Raw genomic sequence first — 20,910 nt, 5'->3', positions numbered from 1 at the left:
GTGGTTTCAAGGGGAAAATATACTGGGAGCAGAAATTCATTGAGGGATATGGTCAAACAGAAAGTGTGACTCACTCCAAAGTCCTACAGCCTCAGGTGTCTGGGAGTCAAGGGAGTGTTCATGCAAATCATTGCATTTGCTTGCCCTGCTCCTCTACTTTTTGTGTGTTGGGCTCCGGACATACTCAGGGACAGGACACTGAGGTGCAATTAACTTCATCTTCTGTATTTCAAAAATATTTTACAGTTATTTTTGTTAGTTTGTTGCTAATTATTTCCATTTCCCTCCCCTCAAGTCCTCTCTCTTCTCTTTTCACTTCAATCATGTCTACACATTTTTTGCTTGTTTCTTTCTTTTTTTGACAAGTGGTGTTGTTTGTTTTAGTTTTTAATTCTTACATTTACCTTAGAGCTACCAACATGTGCTACTAATAAATAAGTGTTTTAAATTACAGAATAAGTCCTGCTGGCACTTCTTTCCTGGAAGTGCCCATCTAATAAGGCCAAGGAAACCTGTGTGAATCCAAAATAATTTTTTCTTCAGCGAGAGTGATGTGTGGCTAGAGACCAATATACTCTGCTTTTAAAAATACTTCTAAACAAATCTCTTAACTGAAATTCAGGATAAGTAATAAGCACTAAAGTCTGTATCTGACAATCATTCCTTAATTGCTGGTCAAGGAAGTCAAGGGTAGAAAATTCAGAGACGGCATTTCATTGAGGACAAAAAGCATTGAGCTCATCAGTGATGTCACAAGGATTTGGTCCACAGATTTTACACTGAAACATTGACTCATCCTTACTGTAGCAGTGCACAACATGTTGCTATAATTATTCTTTGCTCATATTCAGGAATTGAGATACTGCTTGGACAACTGCTCTCATGTAACAAGGCTGGCAAGCTTTCCACTTTGAACACAACATGGTCACAATCATAACATTATATTTCTTATCTAAGACAGAAAAAAATCTCATGGAGTCCAGTGCCTCATTTGTTCCTTTTGCAGGAATGAAACACAAGGAAAAATACTTAGTTCCATGGCAGCAAGTGGTTTGTGCTGCTATTCATGAGGTGCAGCAAAACTGGATGTTTTCTTTAATCCTAAATATGTTATTAGGTTACAGTAACTGTGGAGTCAAAATAATTTGGGGCATTCTCATTGTAAATGTTTTTGTTCACTCTTGCTTACCATATGCAGAAAGTTCACACAATCTCTGGAGTTCTGTTCCAAGAGCACTTTGTAGTACATTAATAATATACAGTCTTCTTGACAGTGTTGTTGGCGGTTCCAGAGAGAAATAAAAAATAAACTCAGAAAAAATCAAAACCAAATTTGTGTGGAGTTGAATAACAGTTTCTCATTTACTTTTCAATTATTAATATATTAAACTTGAAACATCTTTTTTCAGTTGCAATAATTTTGAAATATATGCACTTTCCTTCCTCCTCCCAAAAAGAGTGAAGAGAAAGGGAAATTCAAATTGAAAATATTGATTGAAAAACTGAATAATTTCACTTGGAAAATATCACAGCAGATAATATATTTTTTTTCCTTTTATTTTCTTTCAGTGGAAAAGAACATTTCAATGAAAAGGAAATTAATTTATTAAAACTTTCAGAAAAAACAAATCTGCATTTCTGGCCCTCAAAAAACTTTAATTGACAAATGTCACACAGTTTTACCATATGAAACTTCTCCTCTTGTTTTAAATGCCACACTTTTATATGCAACACCCAGAATAGCAGGGTGGTTCTTTGTTTGGCACAAAGAAATAATGCAGAGATTCTGAAAAGATGTTTCCTTTCCTACCCTTGGCTATAATGGCTTTCCCTATTTCACTTAAGGCTTTCCATCAGTTGATCTTATAGTACTTATTTTGTTGCTTTTTTAAACTCTGCCACACCTGTTTCTTAACAGTCTTTCTCATTCATCAACAAACACATCAGCAATAAAAGGGGGGCCAAGGACTATCTCCATCCTTTGTTAGATGTGAGGGGAAATGTAATGACAAGTTCATATGGAATTCAGTGTGGAATATTTTAGTAGATTCATCAGTAACTATTAGTGGCAATTTACAGTACTATGCTATTGCATTCCAGCACAAAAAAAAACAACCCAAAAACAAAACAAAAAACCCCACCAAAACAAAAGCTATACGAATACAATACAATTTCAAAATTTCCCTTAAACCCTTCCAATAACTTCAAGTTAGTAAATCTATTTAAATTTATTTGCTCTGTTTTGCTAATAGTATCAGAAAAAGGGGATGGCTGAAAAACGATTCTGGATTCACAGCAAGACTAGATAGAGGTGTCCCCTTTGGAAAGCATGTAAAGCATGTAAACATGTCTTTTCTGAGTTTGCAAGGCCCGTGTTTTTAATATTGCAATATTGACCTCTAAATCTGCAGCAAAATCTGTCTAGATGCCTCCTTGGAGTCAGTGGCCTGGTGAAAGAGGAGCTGGTGTTGTGGGGACTTTGGGCAACTTGTATTCCTGCAAGAAAGGAATAGACATAAAGCAGCCCAGGTCTAAAGCTGTTCTTAGTTGATGCAACTTGTAAAAAAATTAACATTGTGACAACACAGACATATCGGAATGCAGAGGAAAATATTCAAATTCAGCATGGAGCACACCATGGAGTTCTGCTTGCTGCAGGACAGGTGAGGATGGTGTGAACTCATTGCTGGCTCAGAGCACACTGGGGAGGGTGCCTTGAGCCTGTGCTGAACAGAAAGAGGAGTCTTACAGCATACTGTAGCTCAAAAGAACCAAGATGAATATCTACTCATATTATAGACAAGTTTCCCCAACTCATCTCAGATTTGTACTTGCACAATTCAGGGATATGTCTTTGTCATATATTTTGAGGGAAGTTCTGTCCAGTTTCTTAATCAGGACTGCAGATAAAAAAATTCCGAGGATGATGATTTTATATACAGGGGCCCAGTTCAAATCATTGCATTATTCTCTCTATTTTACAGTGATTACCATGTTTTCTGGTGTCATGTTAGTTTTGTATTTCTAATGTTTAGGCTCTTAAGCAGTAAAATGCTATTAATGTTTATGCTCTTTAGGCCACTGATACAAATTAAAAACTTCAAATGAAGAATTTTTCATATTTGGGAAAGCAGAAAGCGATGACAACACTATACTTGTCATGGCACTGACAATTACTAAAGTAGGCTTAGTTCAGACTGTTTTCTTCCTTGTTTGAGAAGGAAGCGAGGATACTAACCCTTGCAAAAATATACTTTCATTATTTTCAATTTATGTATTACTGATAGTGATAAGTTTCTACCTCTAAGAGAACAATGTTCATACAGTTTGTGAATAAAAAATACTCGTCTCATTTTCTCGTTGAGGTTTTCTACATTTTCTAATAAATGATTCATTATTTCACATTATGATTCTTGAGCTTGCTCTCAAATCTATTAAATCCCCATATATGTAAGTTTTGTGAGCACTGTTTGTAAAGATCATGTAGAGTCTAAGTGCATTAGTGACAGAGGTCATAAAATATTGAAAGGTTTAACCACATATGTGAGAGAAATAAGTATTTCTCCCAAAGGCCTAAGAGAAGGCCTGTTCACATATAACACAGAGCCTAGTGCAATATTGACACATGATATCCTACTATTTGGAATTAATCCATAAAATAACACCAGCTCCTGTATCAGAGTATTAGGTACTACAACCCTTGCAGAATCTCAGGGTGATCCAGGGAGATGTTTTATCATTACGGTAGTCATAGCAAGAGTGGAAGGACATTAAAGTGAAAAATGAAATATTCTTAAATCCACAAAAGGGTTGTTTTTTTTTTTTTTAGTTAAAGTTAATTGACTGGTAAAATCTCCTTTAGTGCTTTTTTTTTTTTTCCTTCAGTCAAGTTCACAGCAGAATATCAATGAGGTTTGCTGAAATGGAAACTTTTCACTGTGCATAATTAGAGTAAATGAAACGTGCATCCATTCTCAATGTGCTTCTTTTATTTCTGTAAAATTTAATTTCTTTAAGAGTTGAGGCAGGAAATAAATGGAGTGAATGTCAACTTACATGAGAAGGGTTTCAAAATTTCAAGGCCAGCTCAAGAACAATGATTTGGATCAGAAATCTTCCTCTGTGATAGCGGCAAACACTACTTCTCAGCCCAATTTGTGTGCCTCAGTTTTGCCTGTGAAAAGGGACAGTGCTAACAAAAATTAGGCATAGAGAAACAGAGAGAATTTCCCCTCAGTATGCCACTGGAGTAGCCTGATCTGAAAACCTACTGCTGCTCTGATGCCTTGGGTATTCTAAATGTCAAGTACTATTAGTACAGGTAGAGCCAAACTGTGTGCTGTTGTGACTTTCCTGAGAGGAAATCCCATGAGGGATTAGGCTGAGCCTGCCAGAGCCACCTGGTTTGTAACCTGTTTCAGATCAGAAAGAGAGCTGCACTTGCTCCACATCAGCCTGTGGCAGAGATGGGAATAGGCTTTTGGTGATTCTGACCCCTGGAAGTAGGGAACCGGTCAGGTTAAATCACAAGGGCTGTAACAAACCATAATTCTCTCCATTTCAGCAGTGACCCCGCCAATGCTGCACTGCACCATGGCAGGAGGATGGGCCACTGTAACAGCCTGGACTGCTACAAGTAAAGACCAGGGTAAAGCAGCAGAAAGGGCCTTTGCACGGTATCCACAGATGTTTAATTCAGCTGCGCACTGAGATGTTCAGAGCTCCCCCAGCGCACACCCGTCTCAGCTCTCACTGCCCTGTCCAGAGGGGTTGGGGAGTGAACCTGGTCTCGGGGCTGTACAAAGATAAGGGCTAATAAGGGAATAGGGAGGGAGTGGCTCAGGGACGTAGGAACAGACATAGAAACAGGGGAAGGAGCCAATGGGTTTTAACAGCTTTGGGGGAAGCTTCTTGTGTCTCCCTAAACCAGGGAAATGCCCCCCAGGGTCTCTATAACTCCCCCTTTTTATATTATTAATAAAGCTTCTCTGAAGGATCAACTGAATCAACACAAAAGGCCACCGATGAAAACAGAGAACAGAGGCAGGAAAGGAAGAAAGGAAATGACATCCTCCTAATTTGCAGGTGGGGATATGGGGTGAACTTTATCTAAGGACACACAGGAAGACCGGGCAGAGACTAAGGCTGTGTTCTGAGCATCACATCCTTGGAGATGTTCTCTCAAGCAGGAGTGGTCTGTCCACCCCACTTGCCAGCTGAGCCTTTACTACCCACGCCATGCCAGTTCTCCTCTCTCACCCCAGCTGCTGAGTGACATTGGCTGAAGCCACCACCATGGTGTTCACTGCAAGCAGGTTTTTCTGTGCTCCTGTGACAAGCTGAGAATGTGTGTGGTTACAAGTATGAAAGTACAGATGACATGTAGCAACCTCCACTGACCATTGTCCCTCAGATGAAGTGCTGTGGGTTAGCCACACTCCTAGCAGCACACCTCTTGTCTCAAAGCAACTTTTCCTGGCTTGAATACCCACGAGGTTCAGCAGTAGGGATAAAGTGCACATAGGGAGCAGAAGTGACTAAATGAAAAGATACATTTCTGGTTAATTAAACCAGTCCTGTGGGACTTTTCAGTGTGATTGAACAAACCATGAAAGCCCTGTGGATGTGTTCAGTCACATGGTACTCCTGGTGTACTTTCATGGATGCTATCAGGATTACCAGAGAAACCAGCATAACAGTGATCTGGAAAGCTTTACCTTGTCAGATTCATTACACTGAACTTCCAACCATTAAATGTAAAAAAGACAGAGAGCAATGCATATTTCATTTGATGGGCCCAGTTTTATTATCACTGGATATGTCAATGTCAGAAGCTGAGACACAAAACAACAGAGGATATCAAAATGGCTTTTCACACTCTGTAGTTCTCTGCATTGAGATGCCTCCTGCTATAAAACTTGAATTTTACAAAGCCTGCAGCAGCACTCTGCTGCTATTATTCACTTACTACTCTGCAGTTAATTGCTAAGCAGTCTCACAGCACATCCAGGGCACTGTCACACCCGACACTCGGCCTGTCCTGAGGAGCTGCCAGCCTGAGCAGATCTTGCTGTCCGGGCAGGATGGAGTGCTGGACAGCTGCCTGCTGGAGCAGACAGAGCGCAGGGGGGTGGCAAGATGCCAGGCTGCAGCTGCCAAATTGTCTGCTGGGCAGATCATCCTGGCTTGAGGAGGTTTCTCAGATCAGTGGAATTAATTACTTACTGGACATGTCCATATCTCTTCCTTTAAGTAGTTTAAGGGAGACTTTGTGAGGCTGAAGGCAGCTGGGATGAGTCTCAATGCGACACATTCAGTATCACATGGGAAACCTGTCAAGGACTGACTGGGAAGGGATTTTGTCCCAGCTTATCACCTGTTCCACAAAAGCACCTTTCTTCTTCAGTTCATGAGAGGCTAGTGTTTGACTTAAACCAGACACAAATGTTCACAACTCACTTTAGGAGGAAGAGAGTTGGTTCACAGCATCTTTCATTCTGTCCCTCAGCTCCTCCACTTTTTTGTACAAAGAACTAACTTATTTTCTAGAAACACCATCCTCTTTTTTTCATCCTCTGAAAAATGCTACTCTTGCACTTTAATTTTTTGTGTCCTATGAATAAAAGTATCAATTGATGAGATACACATAGCAGTAAGAACTGAAAATATAAGACATATTGTGTTTAATTTGGGTCCACATAACTTTGCTTATCATAGAAAAAAACCAAATTTACTATTTTTAGAAAACAGTCATTCCTTTATTTCATTTGCCAAAAATTTCTAATCTGAATTTCAGAAAAAAGGCAATCTGTTACTTTCAGGCATCCATGTGATGAGGTGATCTATCAGGTGCGTGAGAAGCAAGTGTGTTTTCTGTACAGCATATTCAAATTCCTCCAGTACTACTTCACTTCTCTCCCCAAAACACAAAGAGTGGTAGCTATGCCTGAAACACAGACTGATCCTAGACCTGACTTATCTGTGCTTGAGGAGAAACTATGTTTATATCTTTGTGTATTTGTTTTTCTTTATGATTTCTCTCTCAGACTTCTTATCCTGCTGACCCTGAGCAAATCTGTCATGGCAAGATGGACATCTGGTTTTACAGGCTTGGGCAAAGTAAGCAACACAAGACTAGGAACAGAGATGCAGAACACAGGATTATAAATGGCAAAATCCCAGAAGCTAAACTCCAGGAGAAGTGGAAAGTGAAACACTAACACAATATGAAAAGAGGAATGTCATTTAAATCAACAATATGAAGGGGCAGTCTACTATGGTAACATGGGAAACTTTTCTATCTAGCTTTTTCACTTTGTCTTTAAAGGGTTTTGTTTCTCTGAATACAAGGAAATTGCATGCTTTCTTGAATAGGATTCCTTGATATGATGATATTCCAGTTACATCCTTGAAAGTGAAGTTTGTACTAAAGGATAAGCAAATTACAGTGTAGAAACTGAAGAAATCTGAGCCATATAGGATGTATATAGGAACTATTTCCTCCAGTGTAATAGTATTTTTTGTCCAAGGCATGTTTCAAAGCTTATGTCCACTGCAAGATAACAATGCTGCAAATTTAGTAGGTCTGATATCTAACCTCCAGTTGAAGTGACAACCATAAACAAAAAAAAAAAAATTATCCCTGACAACAGGCTGACACTATTAGCACATCAGTCAGCTCTGATATGCTGATCACAGGGCCCACTGATCAGTTTCAATATCCTGCCAGGAGCTGATGTATTTGCACTAAACCATTCAAATATGTTCCCTTCTCTCTGCACACGCTGGATGCTGTTAGGCAGCAGCTTCTCTTCCCCAGTCCCCCTCCTCCTCAAGAAATATCTGGCATGCAGAGGTGCATAAGTCCTGGTCTGGTTGTCACTTCTTATATCCTGGTGCTAGGGCCATCATGAGAAGAACTCATCTGGAAGAAATTACTCTTCAGGGGCTGCTGTGTTTTGCATTGTTTTGAATTGCTAAGGTAAAAATACTTGGATAACACTGTTCCTGTGGTCTCTCTGAGCTCTGTGTATCTTATTTCAGGTACCATGAGCAGTGCTGGCTAAGTAAGCACGAAGTGCAGCATCTGCTTTGCTCTCTGGAGAGGTGTAGCCTGAACAGGCTCCCTCTGTATGAAAAAGCCTTAGGGAAGCTTGGAGTTACCTGAGCTAAGATTCCTCCTGGAACTGCCTTGGGGCATGTGCTGCTTATGGTGGGATTGCTTGATAGCTGTCTATACAGAGTGCATATCAGTCAAGAAAGTTCCCTGCTCTGACAGCAGATACTAGAGTAAGTATGTAATATAAATTGTGCAAATTACAGATTTGAAATAGGAGCTTTAAAGGGCAATGAGAAACTTCAGTATAGTCAAGCCAATGTGTTTCAGATTAGTTTTAATAGTCAGAGAAGATATAAGGAAGGGACAGGGACATTTTTTAAAAAATCTTTTGAGGATTAAGGAGTGAATCATAGAGTAATTTAGGTTCAGAAATACCTAGATTTGTTTAAAAAAATCGAATTACAATTTGGAACTTGGAAATCCTACAACATTGACAAGCACCACATAAAACTATATAAAACATTCTCATAAAAGGTAATGTGCTCTTCTGCATATTGTACAGGAGTCGAGCATGAAGACTTTGAGCTGGACCATCTCTAGAGCACAGCACCAGGGGAAGTAAATTATGACCTTTTGGGTTCCTTTTATATCCCAGTTTGTTCTTTTTCTAACTCCCTCAATTATCTCCACCTTATATTTTTATTTGCACCTCAGTTCTCACCCATCATTCATACTTCAAGACTTCAAATAATCTCTTTTAAGAGGAGAGTTCCTTGAGAGGTTGACTACATTGCAGGTTTTCAATAGACAGATTTCATGCACCATCCTCTGACACACCTAATCTTAGGTTCTAGCAGGAACAGGATGCTAGGTGTCCAAGGCAGTGGCACAGATCAGGTATGACAATTTTTATATTGGTTGTGCCTTCTTGCTACTTTACTGTCCATTTCCTTGAATTCCTGTCTCCTCCCATTCAGTCTTCTCTAAATTGTCTCCGTTTTCAACCTTTCTCAGTTCAGTTTAATTTCTCACTTCTATTTTCTTTTTCCTCTATTCCATCTTTCAAATACACACAATGCTTATATTTTTGCTGCTATGACGAATAGCCTAATGATGATTAACTTATATTTAATTTTACTTCATTGGATGTAATTTTCTCTCACTGTTGAGAGAAGTGAATGCACTGAGTCTCATAGTCGCTGTCCATTAGCACAGCAGAGCATTTCAGGAATCAATGCTTGTCCCAGGCATACAGTTCTGCACACATCCATTTCCTGCCAGAACCCATGTTTATCAGCTTTCAGGGCATCCTGAAATTTGTCTAATAGGAGTTTATCATCCTTTGCAGGAAAACTTATTAGCATGTTTACTTTAACTTTCTGGGCATCAAATGTTTACTAACAGCATTCTGATATTTTAGATTGCTAACATTTTTTGCACATCTACTATATCAGTTACTGACAAAAACTGAGTTCTCCTAATGATTATTATTCTGGGACACAAACACATTGTCTTCTAAACTATATTTTCCCATCCTTTATAATGTCTGGGAAGTTGAAAATCACTTTAGTTTTAACAAATGAAGGACACAATTTCTTTTGTGTTTTGATGAATGTGAAGGACCCACAACTTCTTATGCCTTCTGCTGTCCAAGCTACAATGGAGCTCAACCTAAGGATCCAGATTGTGTAAGGAAAATAACACATGGCTGGAAGGAAAAGAAAGCTTTTCAGTTTGCATTTTCTTAGGCTGTGTATGTCTCCAGTAAGTAGAACTGGCACAGTGGCAGACAGTTCAGGCTCTCCCTGGCCAGCCAAACAGAAATTAATAGGAACGTCTGTGTTGAGTGAGGATATTGGGAAAATCACGTGTGCATATAGGACAGCAGAAGCAAGAGAAAGGCAGCCATAGGCCCTGGATTAATTCATGTCAAGTAGGTTACACATGAACCAGTGTCTGAGGAAATGAACATGCTTTACTGGGACACCACAGATGGGAGCAATGGGAATGTCTGGGAAATGCTCCCCATTACACAGGCCCCAAATGTGTAGCACTGGCATACAGGGCCACAAGCCAAGACAGATCTCATGAAGGATCCAAATGATGCTCAAACAACATGGAACCATTCAGGGGAAAAGTCTGCATGTTACATAAGTAAAAGCTCCTATATGAGGTGACTTTCTGCACTCTACAAGCAGTCAAATGAGGGTTACTCCTGAAAAAAAAAAAAAGGGATATAGCATAAAAAGGATATTCTGAATTTTTCCACGGGCTGTCTAGGAAGAACAGGAAAACTTATATACTAATGTAGGCATCTATATAGCTACCAGCAGTTTTAACACAGTCTATGCCTTACTGGGTGCCATTTGGGGAAGATTGGGCACAACTGTCCAGCCACTGGCTGCTCTACTTAACTTGCTGCTTCATAAATCAGAAGATATTGTCATGCACCAGTGTCTTTTGGGGGAAGCCAGTACTGCTCTGCTGCTTGTTGCACATTGCACCAGCTGTTTGCCATTTTTTCACAGAACTTGATCTATCTTGTGACATTTCTTTCCAGTATAAAGGATATTTTTTTTTTACCAAATCAGTATCTGTGGTCTGCCTTCTGCTAGCTTGTTTTATAGGTTTCTTTTTGAAACAGAGAAAAAAGGTATGTGTAGGTATAGTATGTGGTAGCACATTTCTCTCTCAGGATTTTTCATAGAGGTGCACAGAGAGAAATGTAAGAGAAAACAATTTCTATTTCTGCTCCTTGTTTTTCTCATGTGGAATGTGTTTGGAGAATTGTTTACCTGGAGTGATTGCTTGGTTGGATCATGGTGAATTGTTTGGGCCTGATGGCCAATCAGGTCCACCTGTGTCTGGACTCGCAAACAGGGTCACGAGTTGTTAGTCGTTAGATATGGTAGTTGGAAAGTAGGTATGTAGTTTTAGTATCTTCCTTTATATAGTATATTAATGTATTATATCATAGTTATAATAAAGAAATCATTCAGCCTTCTGAACTGAGTCAGACATCATAATTTCTTCCCATTGGGTTTGCCTTCATTTTACAATAATAGTACAACAGAATGTATCAATTAATTTAGGAGTGGGACTTTTCTTCTTTACAGAAGACAGCAGGTCTCTCTATTCTTCTAGGATATGTCTAAGTGGAAGAAGCTCTAGATGGCTGATGACTAGATTTGGTTGCTAAAAAGTGTTTATCCTTTAATATTTGCAAATTTATCATTTTCAGGCAGAGTTATACTCCTAAAGACCTATGATCGGCTTATTTGTGACAACATGGAAAATGAAAGAGGTGCGTATAAAACTTATATGTGGTTGTTATCAATTATTTAATGGTGTTCTTTGGGTATTTCTAAGCTTACAATACATGAGGATTGCAGAATTTTTTTGGCTGCAACTTTTCAGTAAACCTATTACTGTAATATACCCAGCACTGTATGCTGGAAGAACATTGTATCTTAACATGTAAGAATGCCCTAAGGATGGAAAAAAAGCCACTTATGAGCACCTTACTTACTAAAAGTATTTTTGCTGTTCATATCTCTTACATGTTCATATTATAACTAAAAATTGAAGTCATGAAGTGTTTTAAAATAGTCGTTTTTCCCTATTTTATATGGAAATTCTCTCACAGTTCAAGGTCAAGAAAGACATTCCAGAAAATGACTGAAAGAGAATAGTATAAAATGCACACTGATTTAGATTTTCAGAACTGATCACCAGTTTAAGACTGTACTAGAAATTTATGTGGTGTTTCCAGTTTACTAGAAGTTAAAATTTATTAGTACTTCTTGAAAAGTACCATGCTAATCAAGGTAAATTAACTAATGTGATTCCTTGATTGCTAGACAGCTTACCATTTCAGAGGTGCTTTAAATAAAACTAGTTTAGGAAACATTTTCTGACAGCAGATCAGCTAAAACTCACTTGCGCTGGGAAAAGATAATTTTTTCTTTCATGCTTTTTCATTATGTAAATTCTCATATGTTTTCAGTAAATAACTAGTCCATATTGTTCCACTGGATATTTATTTTCCTTTCTTGTGCATTTTCACTTCAAGACTTCATTATATTCATCCTGATAAGTATTCTGTGTGCTACCACCCTGCCTGCTACTCCAGCACAATACAGAGGAATAATGCATGTACTACAAGCTAGAAACCTAAGCCTGCCACAGCAATTAGAAATAGTTCCAGCAGGACTGATAGACTAACAAATCCAGCATCAGACTTGCTTCTGAGTGCATATTTTATGTTCTGGAGATATGTATATAGTTTTAAAGGGAAAGACTCATGAACATTATTCTTACTTAAGGGTGAAATTCAGACACACATAAAAAATGTATTAAGTCAAGCTAAATGAATTTTCATTTTATTCCACAAGAAGTGGTGGATATGAAAACAAATCTTCATTGTCTGTGAGAGTGCTTCAACTCTGATGACGGCAAGTGAGGTCTACCCTAAACTCTGCCCCTGTGGCCCCTTCAACAGCATTTTCTCCCAACCAGCCCCCATTCATTTGGGAAGGGGATTATCTCAGGTGAAGTTAGCTCAGAGGACATGTGGCTGCATAGGTTAAGGTATCTCCTCTCAGTTGTCTGCACCTACTGGAGGTGCTGAGCTGAAGTCTGCTTCATCTTTTGCTCAGTTCTTCAACCCCAGAAAAAGGTTCTGCATGAATAAAAGTATGTAACAGAGAATTGCAGTCTGTGTGCCAGGCTAGAGTTCTTTACATGACAACATAAATTCTCGTCTGCAGCCCACGACACCTCCAAGAACAGAGACCACGGTTTCTGCCAAAGCCCTCCTAGCAATGCTGGCACCAGTGCTTTGCACTGTTTAAGCCAGATGCTTCTTATTTAAGAAAGTTATTGGAAACATAACATAACTAAGAAACTGATTGTATCTGTGTTCATATCTGGCCAAGCTGTACAGTACTCAAGGCTGGTTTGCTTTAGGAGTGGGCTGAAATTCCTGATTTTCGGAAGGAGATAGTAAGTGAAGTTGGAGGACTAGAGTTAGGAGAGGAGATGTGGCTGTGAGGTTGTTCATCAAGTGAAACCTTTTCAGGGTGGTGTGACACTAGAGTGAAAGTCTCCTGCTGGGAGGGAGGAAGCAGAACTGACCGGCAGAAGGAAGAAGCCTACATATGGATAAGAAATTATTTCAAATCCTGAAGTACTTATGTATTTCTATTTGCCCTTTGTATATTATCCTGTCTGCTCTTGCACAATGGTTCATATATCACTAAAAATATGTAGATCTATGCAAATCTGCAGACACCTGGCTTGTGTTCTGGTCATATTGCCAGTAATGCAGAGAGCTTGGTTAGGAAAGTTAAAAACAAATAACGGTAGTTCTGTGTACCCACAATACCTACATTTCTGCTTTCCTTTCTTCTCTCTTGTTCGTGAAATGCTGCCTGCCTTGCCTTTCTTCAGATTTTTTCCATTTCCAGTAAGGGACTGTCTAGTGTGAAAATCCTACCTCTGCTTTTACATATCCTTCACTGTCCACAATATTCAATAGTGTTGATATGGTTTTGGCAAGATATAATTTTTGTTTTATACATTTTCAATCTTGTTTTCTCCAGACTGTCCCTCTTTCCCTTGAGAAGCCTTCCAGCCTTAAAAAAAAAAAAAAAGAGGTCCTTTAAAAATCCAAAACACGAACAAAACAACACAACCTTGAGAATTAGGTTTTGGGAAAGTAAAAAATATGTGCAGTGTGATAACTAAGCATGAGCAGCTATGCTTTGTGGCAAAGATTGCAAGCTGGATGTTTTTCTTATGCTCATACTGATTATAGTTATCTTTCCAGTTTCTCACAGCTCATAAATTATACACCCCTGCAAACCCTGTCAGTTGGAATTTAAAATTTTGTCCCTTTACCACTGGGAGAAATTGAACAATTAATGAAGCAGTGGCAACTGGGGCATCCTCCCTTCCTGGGGAGACAGGAGCAAAACACATCCAATGTGGATGCAATATTCAGTTACTAATACCTCCATGTGAAATTCCTTAGGCCTAAATCTGAAAGAAGAGCAACCTGTTTTAATATTCCATTTCAAAATGTTTTTATGAAAAGAAAGCAGGAAAAATAGGATGATGAGGAAGCCATCCTGCTCTCCTGTTCCCCTGGGTGACAAACATAACCAGAGCTTTTGCTGTTCTGTTTTTTGTTACAGCCACGCTCCAGAGACACATGCTCTGTGCTGCTGTAAATACGCTGCTTCGAATGTCAGACCTGATTTACTCTCTTTTTTGGAAAGAGAACAAAAAAAGTCAGTTTTTGAACACAGTAAAGACAAGAAACAGCATTTGTTTGAAAATAGCCCAGACAAGGGACTAAATCAAGAGAGTGCTGCTTCTGCAGTTAGCTATTATCCATACTATTCCTACTAGCTGTTACTCATAGTGTACGCACTTCCATAAGCATTAACAGAGTCACAGCTTGTCAAAAAGTAGTCTTATGAGCCATGCCTTGAAAAACAAAACACTTGTGTGTCCTAAATTTCCACTGTAGCGATGATAAGCGTTGTGGTTTAATCCCAGCCAGCAGCAAAGCACCCCATTACTGCCTTTTACACAGCCTCCTCCCTGCCCCCAGAGGGGAGGAGAACTGGAACGGAAAGGTAAACCACATAGGGTGGGATAAAAATAACTTAATAGTTGAAACAAAATATAATTACAGTTTTAAACATGCTAATAATATTAATAATTGTAATTATGAAGAGAGGAAGAAATAATTACAGGACCCAAGAGATAAAAGCAATGTACAATATGATTGCTCACCATCTGCTGGCTAATACCCATCCCATACTTGAGCAGAGATTGGCTCTTTCTGGGTAATTCCCCCAGTTTAGACTCTGGACATGATGTTCCTTGATATTAAATATTCCTTTGGCCAGTTTGGGTCAAGAGTACAAACTATGCTCTCTCCTGGCTTTTTGTGAAGCTCCTCATTGACAGAGTATGAGACGCTGAAAAATCCTTGATTAAGGATAAGCACTACATAACAACTGTCAAGACATCAGTGTGTTATCAGCATTATCCTCATACTGAATCCAAAACACAGCACTGTACCAGCTACTACAGATTAAAGTAACTCTATCCCAGCCAAATTCAGGACAAAAAGAAATGTTTTGAAACACACATGGTAAACCTGACCATGATCTGTTAACTTGGATGTCACATTTTCAAGCAGAGTTCTTTTTGGATGCATTTGTGTGGCATAACACAGGGCTTTGTGAAGTTATCCAGGCTACTGTGGACCCCTGAAGCAGCATGGTGCTGTTCAGAAAGTCTCCATCGAGGTGAACATACCCTCTTAATGCAGCTATGTTTCTTTCAGCAACTCAATATTGCACCTTATTGCTAAACCTAGAAAGCCGTATTTAGAATTTAGTACTTATATAGACCCAATATAGATGTGTCTCAGAAGCCTGTGTTTGGATTCCTGTTTTTGAAAACCTTGCCTTCAAGGTTTTGCACCAAAAATGGAATACTAGTCAAACTATCCTATCTAAATATGCTAAAATAGACTTACTCCTGTAAATATGCATGGCATCATGCAACTCAGTGTTTTCAAACAGATTACATCCTCTAAAAAAGGGGGGGCGTACTCTACAAAAACACGAGGCAACTGCAATAAATTAAAGTGAAATGTTGTCTAAATTCTTATGCATGGAGCTGCTTCACACTTCTGCTTGCTGCATCTCATTCTTCTGTGATTATTCAAAGCTTGTACCTTCCTAGGAATGTAAACGTCAGCCCCAAAACTGAAAATTTCATGGAAACAACCTTAATGGTGACATCTTCTGAGTGCCCTCTTGCCACTAGCAGCTTAATTTTTTTTTCACATGTTGTGTACATAATTTTCTACAATGTCTAAACAATGCAGCACAGTCGACGATCTTGTTCCTGTTAATTGACAGATCTTCACTTTCATAACTCTTCTCAATAAAAAATCACAGCTGATGCTGTCAGATTAAGAATCTCACAGCATGATTTTGGGGCCAAGTCAAACACAAATTACCCTGTGTTCACACTGGTAACTCCTTATTTTTTTGTTTGTTTGCTCTGGATCTGTGAGATCCAGACAAGAGCTTTGAATTTGTTCTGATATATTAGTTTTTATTGCATGTACAGGGCCACCAATTTCTGAACCACTTGGCTTGAGAATCTGTGCTATGAGTAAAGTTCCTCTTCTTGCTTCTGGCCTTGCCTTACTGCTGCCTGGACTCCAGGCACTGCACACCAAAATGTCACCAGGGATACCACAAGAAAAATGTTTTCTGCTTGGCAGCTCTTTGTCAAACAGCAGTAGTGCTAACTTCACCATACCACTTTTTCATGTATACAGTTTTCATGCTTTCTACAAAAATTCTATTTCCTTTAGTTCAGAGTTACCCCTAGCTGCCTGGCCCAAAACACTGCATGTCTTGATTTCTATTGCAGCCTGAGGGCTTGGAGCAGGAATGGCAAACAAAATCACCTCCATCATCTTCATCTCACACCCACCCCTGCAAACTTCTGTGTGTTTCAGCCGGACTGGTACACTCACTGGTATCAAACATCTTGGTTTCTGCATCTCTGGAGGCATGTCCGTCACGTTAGCTAATGCCACAGTTCTCACCTTACACTTAAAGCAAACCCCAGCCTATGGAAAGCAGTGCCTTGTTTCACCCACACTGCCAAGCCCCACTGGGGAAGATGGGAGACACAGAGAACCATTGCCACTTGCTTTGCACTACAGGCTGCTCTTGGGTCCATAGAACTCCCAGATTCTGCTGCTGCTGCGAAAGGGAGTCTTAATATGACTGGGACCCCACCCATGGGAAACACACAGCACTTCAGACTGTCCTTAAGGCAATAAGAAAAATGGAAAAACTAAAACCAAGGCAGAGAGGTGTAATTTAATGTTGCCTTCAGCTTTCCCGTGGCTCAGATAGCATCTCACTGTGCCACAGAACCGAGGTCTTTTGTCCCAGAGCAGCATGTGTTAGCACCATTGCTGTCTGGGTCAGTCCTCTTCCCCTGTGAAGACACTGGACTCTCAGTGAGGCACTGCCCCTGGGGTGCCCCTGGCTCTTGGTGTGGGCGTGCAGTCCCATACACCCAGCCTTCACAGACTCTCTGGCTTCAGCAGCCTCCAGGTGCCTGATATGTTTAAAACAGTACCCAGGACTTGGTAGACTGGCTGATGGTCCAACTAAACAAAGCTCATCTTACCTCACTGTGAACCAGTCTGCCAAACGGGCAATTAGAGCCAAAATACCTAATTTTTAAAATTTAGTTTTAATGCTCAAGCCTGTCCCCTTGATCCTTTGAATTATAAAGCAATTGTAGAGCTTTATTGAACTGTACCTACCATGGAGCCTTTAATGATCTCCTTCTAGGCACCCTTATGATAATCTGTCTAAATTATCCTACACAAAGTTCCATCTTCAAGTAGTAGGTATTCCTAGCCTTCCTATGAGGTCTATCAGGATGCTTCAATGAACCTTTCTGGGCTTCTGCTGCAAGAAAAAAATTGTCAAGGGAAAAAATGAGCGTCAAGAAGCTGCCACTCCTATTTACTGTTCTTTCATTTGAGGCACGGGGAGAGAAATGGTGTTTGTGGCACTTCTCTTTATCTCTATGGAGCATCTATTTCCTGAGATTGTTTTGGCTAAGGAATTCTTGCAGTTGTTTTCCAAAACCAAAATAAACAATTAGATTTGGGTCCTTTCCCTCTAATAAATGTCACACCAGCATGGCTCAAATGCCTTAGATGTATTTTCTCCTGGAATTTGCAAATATCTTTTTAAAGAACTTAGTTTTCTTTGGTTTTGTTTAGGTTTGGTTTGGTTTTTTTTTCAGTTCCTCATTTAATTTAATTTAATTTAATTTAATTTCATAATTGTTCAAACCTTGTTAGCTGCAGCCTTATCATAGGAGGTTTTTTCTCATCTTTACTGAGATAGGCAGATCTAAGATTTTCTTGTTGATTGGTTGGTTAGAGAGATTGGCCTCCATTGTGTAATGAATAGTGAGTGCCTGGAAATAACCTCCATGCACTAGTTAATGAGTGGAAACACAGGAATTTGAACTACTAGTACCATTAGTTTTGCAAGCAACAGGGCATTATCTGTATTCCATATTTAAATGAATGGTGCTGACACTGCAGGATGATGAGTTAAAGGTAGTATTGTTTTTGTTCTTAAATTCCCTTAAAAACACTTTCCCTCTTCCCTCCTTTCCCCCACCCCAAGAGTAGAAGGTTTGGATTTGCTTGCTAATGGATCTTGTCCATGATCTCAGATGTGCTCATATGATGATGCTGTAGCTGGAAGAGCAGGAGTAGACAAAGCTTGTGAGTGCTGGATACCAATGTGCCACTCTGGTTCTAAATGGGTCCTGCACTAAATACAGGGGGATTGTTTGCTGTGGAAAACAAAGTAAAAGAATCTTTCTATCACTGAAAATAATCTGAAAATATATTCAAAATACATTGAAAATGTATTGCTATAACCAGCTTTGCTTTCTGTCATATGCTCTTTTTCCAGTTGGACAGTTTTCACCCTTCTTTGTTCATTCTAAGATGAGCCATCTTCTCCAGCCTTCTTCAAACCACCAAGAAGCAACTCAAAGTTTGTCTGAAAATCCAGATGGAAGATTACAAAATCTACATATCTTAAATGAAATGGATGAGTAATGCAGCTTACTTGTCTAAATCACTCAGCAATCCAAATTACCATGCCACATGGTACTCCTTAAGCTAGTCAAGAAGAGTTTCCTTTTTTTTTTTAATTCAGTCTAAATGCCTTTAATAACTTCAGAACTGAAAAGAAAGAACACTGCTGTAAACAGTATTTTGATTTCATCTGACCTTTTCATTATGAGATCAGCTCTTAAGTTACATTATCTGGAAATATGATGGTCCTTAATTTTTTCCTCAAACACACCTGGCTAATTGATCTTGTCCATATTGATATTGAGGGATACTGAGCCAGAAAAAATATGCTCAGGAAACTCAAAGGGGATCTTTGGTGAAAGTAAGGCAGTACATTGTGTCTGTATTGCATCTATAGTGCCTTGGAAAGCATATTTCAGTGGTGCTTCCCAATGAGCATTGCAGAACAAATGTTTGCCTGCTTTGCACACCATTCTCATAAAGAAATAAAGTTGTAATTTTTAAATATAAAGTTGCATCTACTTACAATTTCTAGAACTATGTTCTTCAGTTTGCTAGCAGAAAAAGATTGATCCTATAAGCTTCAGCAACATCAGGTAACGTCTGTTGGGAGTGTAATCAGTAAATAAGCTCTCTTCTGTTGCAAAGCATTTTCAGCATCAAATGACTTTGTATAATGCTGTGAAAGTGGCCAACTGTGCTGTGTCACTCAAGAGAAAAGGAAATTTGCTGTCTCAAAGCATAGGAAAAGGAGAATGATGGGTTATAATTATTTCCCTGGAACATCATCAGTGGGTTTATGGATCACCTTAGAGGTAAGAGCTGCTGCCTCCTGGGATCTGATCTCAGAAGCACTCAACAGGGACATTTGGACTTTGTAACAGGAAGCAACTTGACACCAGACATGCCTTCAAAAGAGGACTGAAGCAGCAATTTCAGCAAATGGGACTGCCAGATTTCCTGTACAGAGGGAAAAGACATGAGTGTTTTGTAACATGCAAGAATCTGGGTGCTTGCTCTAATTGTAAGCTCTAGGGATCTGTTTGAATCTCTAGCAAGAAGACAGCAGCTTGGAAAAAACCTCTTGAGAGTTTTGTTCTGTGCTGAGCCTTGGCTTGAGTCACCTTATTGAGCTCTGATTGAATGCATCTAAAAGACAACAAGAGATATGAGATGGAGGGATCTGGATTTATCTTGAGGCATTTTACAACAATTTTGTTAGAACTAGCTGAAGGAGACCTTTTTGCATCTAACTATTTGAGTTTTCTTTTTAAGACTGTCATCATAAATTAGACTTCTAGTTGAGCTAGAAAGGTGGCCAGTTTTATTCTTTCTCAGCATAAAAAAAAATAATTTTCAGTAAAGTTTCTGTGTTATTTTTTTCAGACCAATATTTTTACTCTGCTCCCTGTCCTGTGTTGGGACTATTGTAACTTGCATTCTCCCCTCAGTGCTGCCAGTAGAGAATGAGAGAAGCAAGGATGTAGACCAGCCTGTTCTGTACAGGCTCCCTGTGCCCTGAAACAGCCCTTGTTTACTCTGTTCAGTCCCTACAACCAGGTTTAATGCCCCTGGGGTGGATGAAATCAATCATAGATCAGTTCACTGAATTTTTTACTTCAGCTGAGAGATGGTTTCTGGCTCCTTAAAGGGGACAGAGTACACCCTTTAAGTTTTGTTGAAATATATTTTAATGTAAAATATACTAAATAGGAAGATGAGAGCATGCAGTAGACCAAAATCTGCTCCTGTTTCACACAGCCTATTCCAGACAAATGAAACTTTGGTTTGGGACCCAAACACAGCAGTGTTGTGGACTGTTGTTTTGATCATTTTATACTGCAGGTGCCAGCTGACAGAGATGTGAGTGGGTTTCTGGACAGAAAAAAAAATCTGCAAGAATATACTTTGTTAGGACACTTGTCAGCTCACCACAGATTCACCTTTTGGAGTCAACTGTCAGAAACAAACACTTATTGCAGTCAGTTGTGTGCAGCTGATAGAACTGCCAAAGAAATTGGTATCTCTCAGTATTCTTGAAATAACTGCCACATACATTCCCAGACACTGATTCCAGAAATGGTATGCTGAGTCTTTTCTTCAAACACTTGAATAAGGAGATTATAGTATTAATTGAGAGGATCAACTGTGTGGGGGAACGGAA

The 20,910-nt window shown here is 39.3% G+C and overlaps 1 protein-coding gene across 1 annotated transcript in view; it reads right to left on the bottom strand.

Annotated features, from left to right (window-relative positions):
* The window catches only part of ST6GAL2 (ST6 beta-galactoside alpha-2,6-sialyltransferase 2), a 172,017-nt gene that overhangs the window by 146,256 nt on the left and 4,851 nt on the right, over positions 1–20,910 (bottom strand). Inside the window, exon 2 of the mRNA XM_068180283.1 lies at positions 13,640–13,695. The gene's annotated coding sequence lies outside the window, so the exon portion shown is untranslated. The remainder of the gene's footprint in view (positions 1–13,639; positions 13,696–20,910) is intronic.

The sequence above is a fragment of the Anomalospiza imberbis genome, chromosome 2 (assembly GCF_031753505.1).
Source record: "Anomalospiza imberbis isolate Cuckoo-Finch-1a 21T00152 chromosome 2, ASM3175350v1, whole genome shotgun sequence".
Classification (NCBI taxonomy): Eukaryota; Metazoa; Chordata; class Aves; order Passeriformes; family Viduidae; genus Anomalospiza; species Anomalospiza imberbis.
Note: the sequence above shows the minus strand (reverse complement) of the source record. Positions and strands in the feature narration are given on the sequence as shown.